This window comes from Arachis ipaensis, chromosome B01 (genome assembly GCF_000816755.2).
Source record: "Arachis ipaensis cultivar K30076 chromosome B01, Araip1.1, whole genome shotgun sequence".
Lineage (NCBI taxonomy): Eukaryota > Viridiplantae > Streptophyta > Magnoliopsida > Fabales > Fabaceae > Arachis > Arachis ipaensis.
The window spans coordinates 34,676,767-34,684,969 of NC_029785.2; the positions used below are offsets into that span (position 1 = coordinate 34,676,767).

At 42.0% G+C, this 8,203-nt stretch overlaps 1 non-coding gene across 1 annotated transcript; it reads right to left on the bottom strand.

Annotated features, from left to right (window-relative positions):
• TRNAK-CUU lies at positions 7,819-7,891 on the bottom strand. Its single transcript has one exon. It is a non-coding gene; the product is annotated as a tRNA-Lys (tRNA).

Below are 8,203 nucleotides of genomic sequence, written 5' to 3' on the forward strand. Positions count from 1 at the left end.
TTGCCGGATTATCTAACTGGAGCAATGTGGTGGTACTTGCAAAGACACTCCGACGCTCAAGTCAGAATAGATCTGAGAGGTATAATATGTATAGAATGAGTGACGTACCTGAAGGGGCCTCTGACTCCGCTTTATATAGCTGGTGGTAGTTATCTCATCTTATCTTATCTGGCTAAGATAACTGAAATATTTGAATTCAAATGTTAGTTAGAGATAATGGGGCCGGTTTGGGCCGTCATCCTCTTATCTTATCTGGCTAAGATAAGGGAGGCCAAATCCTGAGTAACATGGTTGGAGGCCGTTTCGGTGTAGGACCCAGAAATCGGGTTCGTAACAGCTACCACCGGAGCGAGAGAGTGAGCATGCTCGGTCTTATCGCTGGAGGAAATTTTACTTGTCATTATGGCTTGGCAAGGAGCTCGTTGTTTGATTTTTCCAGTCGAGGTCGGAAATTCTAGGAGTTCCTAGCTGTTTCATGGTCAGGCGAGGAGTGCGTTGTTTGGGTGTTGCGCACGAGATCGGTAACCGTCGAGTGGTTTAGGTGTCTCTTCACACGTCCGTTGTTATTTTTAGGGGAAAGTTTGTCAATTGCATTCTCCTAGGTATCATAATGACATTTAATGTGAAGGAATATTTTGGTTTCTTTCCCCTTTTACACCTTGCCTTTTTGTTTTTGGGACATTTTGGTTTTTGATTTGTAGCCGTTTATATTTCTTTTTATTTCCCTCACCCATAGTTTCTCCCTTCTTCTTTCACTCTGCTTCATATTTCTTTTTTCTACCGTTTTGTATTCTTTTCTTTGCCGTTTCGAATTTCTGGCCAGTTCGTGCGTTCTGTGTGTCCATTCAGTGCTTTATGCTGCTCCCTGATTTTCATTTTACTCCATTCTTCTATCAAGTATTTTTCTCCTTCTTTTGGCACATGTTTTAAATGTCCGTTTTTGCATTTTCCTTTCATCTATTTTGTGTTCTGCATTTCTTCATGTTGGGGTTGTTTTTTGGGTAGGAGTAGTGAGTTACTAGAGGGGGTGAGAACCACTGTTTTGGGCATAGTTTTAGTTTGTGCTAGGTAGATTGGTATTTGCGTGATTTTCTTCCATTTGGTTTTGGTGGCTTGATAGTGGTGCCCCTCTTCTTTTTAGGTATGGCCCGACGGAGGAGTGAGGGTGTTGGAGCTCCCGTGGTCCCGACCGGTGGTTTTTCCGGACGTATTACTGGGTGACCTTTGATGTTTGGAGAACACCGTCTCAGGTGAATGAGGCAAATCTCTAGCGGTTACTTATGAGACACCTTCAAGGACGTATTATAATTTTGGGACCGGGGCATCGTACCTAACGCGCGTTACTTATGAGACACCTTCTGCCAAAAACAAAGAAATTGTTGATGTCTTGTAGTCGATCTTTGGGGAGCGACCATTGAATCCCCAGGACGTCATGGGTGACCCAGAGACGTACCGGACTCATATTGGTGTGTGTTGTCTGGATGTTTATTGATATGTCCCTTCTTCCCGAATTTAAGACTTATATTTCACTTTGCTTTTTCTTTTTTCAGTCCAGATGGCTGGTGGGTTGACTCAGTTGGCAAGGTTGAAAGTCGCTATAGCTCAGGAAGCTAGTTCGGATGCTTCTCCCTCGGCTTCTCAATCCCGTCTTCAGGCGAATTCCCATACCGTTTCTCAGGAGATAGTATTCGCTGGAGGTTAGGGTCCTGTTCCACCTGGGCCGGTCACCGCTGGGCCTGATGAGGAGGTGGTCGTGGTTTCGGCTATTGAGGCAAGTCGAAAGCGGAGGAGGTCGACGGATGGCAGCAGTGGTAAGAACTTGGAGGAGGAGGGACCGGTCCCGTCGGAGATGGATTGGAATTTTGATGCTCCGGCTTTTATTGACCAGTACCTCCTCCCGGGGTACCGAGGAGTATTTCCACGATGTGATGTCACTGGTCAAGCGAGATTGGCATATCGAGCTCTTCTTCGCACTGCCGTTATCATCCGCTAGGCGGAGCCGGTGTTGGCTTAGGTGGGTCTCTTGGACGGCAAGCTTCGCCAATCTCAAGCAGAGGTCAGGAAGCTAAAAGAGGATGCCAAGGATGCTGGTACCGAGCTTCTCTGTCTTTCTGAGGTTGAAACTTTTCTCCTCACTCAGCTTGCTAGTGAGCGCAAGTGCTCCTTCGATGCTAAATCCAAGGCTGCTGTGGTGCTGTCTAAGGCGGAGGCTTTGTGGGCCGAGGTGGCAAAGTTGAAGAAGGAGAAGGGGGAGCTACTGGAAGATGTTAATGACGCGATCTTGGCTGCCGAGGAGACGATGAGGGCCTAAGCCCTGGTCCTTGCTCCGGGTGTAGACGTCTTCGTGATAGGGTGTTCAAGACCGTCAAGGATGGCTAGATCGTAGATTTAGAGTGAATTTTCTTAAAATATCTAAGTTTGTAGGCTATTTTTTCGGCAAAACACTTTGTTTTTTAAGCCATTTGTGACTTTGCTTGTTTATTATTACGGGGATGTTTGGGCCGTTTTACTCGTGTTGTCATGAATATCTTGAGGTCTCTCGGTGGGCCGTGTTAGTTTTATTTATGTTGTGGATATCTGTATTTTGTTTGGCCTCAGGAGTGATCGGTCCCATGGATAGCCGCATTTAGTTCGTGTCGTCAGATAGGGCAATACTTTTAAAAAAGGAATGAGCTTTATTTAAAGTTTTGGGCCTCATTAAAACATCCTGATGCGGGTAGGAAAGAGTACCCGGTAAGAGTAAATGTGCAAAAATAGTAATAATTTAAATAAAAGGAAAACAAAGCAAAGTAAAAGACATCTTAAACAACTTTGGTATTGTAGCTTGAGATGTTGCTCCTACGTGTAGTAATGCCGTAAGTTGGTGGCATTTCAGGATCTCAGTCTCGTCTAATCGTTCGAGCTTGTAGGCTCCTTTTCCGATTATCGTCTTGATTTGGTAGGGGCCCTCCCTGTTGGGTGTGAGCTTCCCTTCTCCAGGAATGGGGGGACCGATATCGTTTCATCACAAGACGAGGTTCCCTGGTCTGAAGTCCCATCGTATCATGCCGTGATTGTACTTTATTCTCTGTTTTAGGGCTAGCTCCCGTAGGTGGACTATACTCCTGATGTCATCTGCGAGGTCTCGCTCTGCTTTTTCATCGTTCTTCCCATGGTTCTCCATGGGCTGGGGTCCCCAACTTCTACCAAGATGACGACTTCTACGTGGTATGTCAACCAAAAGGGGGTTTCTCCGGTCGAAGTTTGGGGGGAGGTCCGGTACGACCATAGGACGAATCCGAGTTCGTCGGACCAGAGTTCTTTGGCTTCGTCAAGCCACTTCTTGAGGTCTTTCACTATTATCTTGTTGGCCGCTTCTACTTGCCCATTTGTCTGTGGATGTTCTACCGAGCTGAACCGTTGGGAGATGCCGAGTCCTTCTAGAAATTCTCTGAATCGCTTGTTTGCGAATTGGGTTCTTTTGTCTGAGATTATGATATCGGGGATCCCAAATCGGGTTATGACGTGTCTCCAAAAAAATTTCCGGCATTGGTGGCCGTGATGGAGGCCAAGGGCTCGGCTTCGACCCACTTAGTGTAGTAGCCGATGGCAACGATGAGGTACCGGATCTGCACGGGAGCCGTGGAAAAAGGCCCAACGAGGTCGATTCCCCAGGTTTTGAAAGGTCGATCTGCCACTATGACACTGAGCTGATGCGAGGTGGGCTTGTGGAAACCGGCGTGGATTTGAAACTTGTCGCAAATTTTGACTAGTTGGAGGGAGTCCTTAATAATGGAAGGCCAAAAGTATCATGCTCGGATAACCTTTTGGGCCAGGATCTTCCCCTTTACATAGCTGCAACATCCCTCGTGGATTTCACGAAGTATGTAGTTCGTGTCACCGGGTTCTATGCACTTGAGGAGGGGCTGTGAGAGTTTGTGCTTGTATAATTACCCTGCTATTGTGGTGTAGTTCATGGCTTCCCACTTCAAGCGTTTTGCTTCCTTGGGATCTTTGGGTAATATTCTGTTCATGAGGTATTGGAGAATTGGGAAGGTCCAAGAGTGTTGGCTCATGACCGGGAGGTCGACCGAGGTCATGATTGAGACGGACAGTGTTTTGATAACCTCTTGAATTAGTGACCGATTTCCCGAGACTAGTGATTATCCAGAGTTAATCCCATTTATTAGTCATCTCCAACATCGGGAGAAAGTCAAATAGGCATAGTCAGTCTTATAATAAGAATAACTAACAACTCTAAATCTCCAATCAATATCAGACATCAAAGACTCTTGTATCACTAACCACGACATGACAATTATAAGAGCAAACCCAATTAGTCAACCTCTAATGACAAGATAAGTCAATTGGGCTTAATCAATATCAATCCATAGGTCTTTCTCGTTAATGGAAACGAGATTAATTAAAATCTCCAAATTGTCAATCAACTCAGACATTAGTAGAATCAAGGTCACCTAAATTACTCAATTCCAAGCCAAGAGTGTAGAAATCTATCCTAAAACTAAGAGAGACATTTCTACAAATACTTGAAAGGTATAAAATAAAAGTATGGTGAAATTGCAACAATAATAAAATCTAAAGCTACCAAATGCTAGATAACAATAAGAAAAACTCAATTAAACATCAATAAACATAAAAACGTCAAATGGAATTAATAGAAATCAAAAGTAACAAGAGTCATGAAACGAAAAGTGGCACAAATGAGAAATCAACAAGAAAACTAAGAGAATCAAGGCAATTAAACATAGAAAGGTAAAGGATATTAAATCAAAACAAGCATTAAAACCTAAATCTAAGAGGAACTAATAAATCTACCCTAATTCTAGAGAGAAGAAAGAGCTTCTCTCTCTAGAAAATAACCTAAAACATGTTACTAAACTAAACCTAATTGCTCTATCATGGTTCCCTCTTGAATTTTGCTTTAAATACTTCAGAAATAAGTTGGATTTGGGCTTGAGAGGGTCTAGAAATCGTCAGCGTACGCATGGCCATGAATTCTTCCAAAACCTCATTTCTTCATGAATTCTCCATTTTGCATGCTTTTTCTTCAATTCTTCAATTCAATATTTGCCTTCTAAGCCTGCAATCACTTAACAAACACATCAAGACATCGAATGAGATTAAAGTAAATTAAATTTGGAAAATTAAGGGACTGAAAAGTATGTTTTCACTCTTAAGCACAATTTAGGGAGAATTCACAAAACCATGCTATTTTAGTAAATAATTGTAAGAAAAGTTGATAAAGTCCACTCATTCAATACAAGATAAACCATAAAAGTGTGGTTTATCAGCCATTGGTCAGACAAAGACTAGCGACCAAGTCTGTGAGTCCGTCGACCATCAGGCACTCATCGTTGAACCTGTCGAGGTATTTCCTCGTGGATTCGTCTTCTATTTGGGTGATTTTGAGTAGGCTGATGGATGTTTTGCTTTGGTGATCCTGGTGGTGAACTGGACTATAAACTTCCTGGAGACGTTGTTAAAACTGGCTATAGAGCCGTTGGGGAGGGCGTTAAACCATTTGATTGTAGGGCCGGCTAGGATTACTGGGAAGGCCCTGCATCGGACCTCATCGGCAGCCCCTTCCAGGTTGGCCTCGAAGGCCGTTAGGTGTTCCTCGAGATCTTTGGTCCCATTATATTTCATATTAGTGGACTTGTCGAAGCCCTTCGAGAGTTTGGATCTCAGAATTTTCTCTGTGAATGGGGTGGCTCCCATTCACATGATCGCTTCGTGCTTGCTTGGCCTCTCGGCAGTGCGTTCGGTCGTCCTCGTCGCGCTGGTGTTCCGAGTCTCTGGAAACATTGTGCTCGTGTCGCTTGTTGTGTCGTCATTCAGGTGACCTATTGTTCCTGGTATCACGGTGCGATCGGGTCCTGGAGGTTGCTTGGCTTGCGTGTTCGGGATGGTATCACTCCTTGAAAGTAACTTGACCCTCGAGGTTTTCCATTCTAAGACAAAGCTCTTTGATTATTTGGATTGTTTTTTCTCCTAGGTCGTCGGGCGCTCGGGCTTCAGTGGGCGGCCGATTGCCTTTTTTGGTTGCTGCCGGTCCGGGGTCGGTAAGCGGTGCACGGTGCTGGTAATCCTCCCGTGGGTGGGGGGAAGGCTATCCCGAAGGTCGAGTGATGGGCTTTGCGGGTTTGAGTTGTGATGGTGGCTTGAGGATTGCTCCTCGAGGTTCTCCGTCATGCCGCTACAACTTAGTAGTCCTCACAGACAGCGCCAATGTACTAGATGTCTTTGGTATGGGTTATGAGATGGATCGGGAACTTGCGAGTCGAGGCGGTCACCGAATTATCTGACTGGAGTAATGGGGTTGGTACCTGCAAAGACACTCTGACGCTTAAGTCAGAATGGATTTGAGAGGTATAAGGTGTGTAGAATGAGTGACGTATCGAGGGGCCTCTGACTCCCCTTTATATAGCTGGTAGTAGTTATTTCATCTTATCTTATCTGGCTAAGATAAGGGAAGTATTTGAATTCGAATGTTGGTTAGAAATTATAGAGCCAATTTGGATCGTCAAATCTCGAATAACCGGGTTAGAGACCATTCTGGCATGGGACTCAAGAACCAGGTCCATAACAAAAATCAAGGAATCGAAAATGGTCTTAATGCTTTTTCCAACATTTACTATTGCCAACAACCTAGATCCTACACATACAAATATTTTAATAAGACTTTAATGTATTCAATTTTTATGCAATTAATAAGACCTTTAATTTAGTCGATAGTTAAATCAAATATTTTTGTTGATACTACTAGGTAGCGTTTGGTGGAGAGATAGAGACGGAAAGACTGAGACTGAGAGACAGAGACTAAGAGACAGATATTGAAATAAATCTCAGTATTCTGTTTGGTGCAAAATGGGAGACAGGAATTGAAACAAGAATGAAACTCTAATTTAATTTGTACAAAGGATAAAAATTGGAATTAATTAATTGAAATGAAAGTATTTTAGGTATAAAATGTTATTAAAGTTTCAATCTCCATCTCTAAAAATTTCAGTCCCATGTGTCCTTACTTTTTGGAGGTACTGAAATGCTGAAATTTTAGAGACAGAGACAGAAATTTTAGTACCAGTCTCTGAACTAACAAATACGATACTGAGTTTCAGTCTCTCAGTCTCTGTCTCAGTACCTCAAAACAAACGCTACCCTATAGATGATTAGATTTTTATAATGTATTATTTTTTGCACTAGAGGGGAATATAATCTTATTTTTAGGTTAGAATTAAAACGGAATTTTCTTACATATGCAATTTAGGTTAGAAATCCTATCTAGCTTGTTCACATAATATAGTAAAATGTATCTGAATTGGCTAAGAAATTTTGTGGGTATTGATAGATAGAGTATATGTTCCAGTTGCCATGATAACTATTATTCATATATATTCTTCCATTATTCTGGGGTTGTGACAAGAACCCTTAGATGCACTTAAAGAGGCATTATTCATGAAAACGAAACGAATTTTGTAGAAAGCAAAAATGGTGTGGATGATAATAATATGTTGGTGGGGATGAGGCATCCCATTAGCATTTAGTAAGGACCGCAGAAAGAGATTAAGGTAAGTTGCATTGTGATATGATGCACATAATCCATATGTTTTAACTATAATAAACTTTAACCTTTTGTGGTAGGTTTTGTTCATAATAACTAAAATAGGGCTCGAACGGTTTTGTTCATAATTAACTAAAATAATGCACATAATCCATATGTTTTAACTATAATAAACTTTAACCTTTTGTGGTAGGTTTTGTTCATAATAACTAAAATAGGGCTCGAACAGTTTTGTTCATAATTAACTAAAATATTTACGCCCACCGTGGGGCTCGAACCCACGACCACAAGGTTAAGAGCCTTGCGCTCTACCTACTGAGCTAGACGGGCTTCGTTATTAGTTTAACTTTCAATAATATTAATCTCTTGTTGGATTACTTTAACATATTCCACGTAACTTCAGATATATTCGGAGAAAAAAGGATCATGCTTTACAGAGTCTTATTAATTACTCCAAAGGGAAAATTTATAAACGTGGCAACTGGGAACCATATAATTCGCATTTAAAGAAGAATGTTGAGTTTATAATTACTATATATATGTACCACATCATCATATATTCAGTTGAATTGACCGATACTAATTATCTTGAATTCGATTGAGACGATGAACTAATTTCAAATATAATAAAACTATGATAGA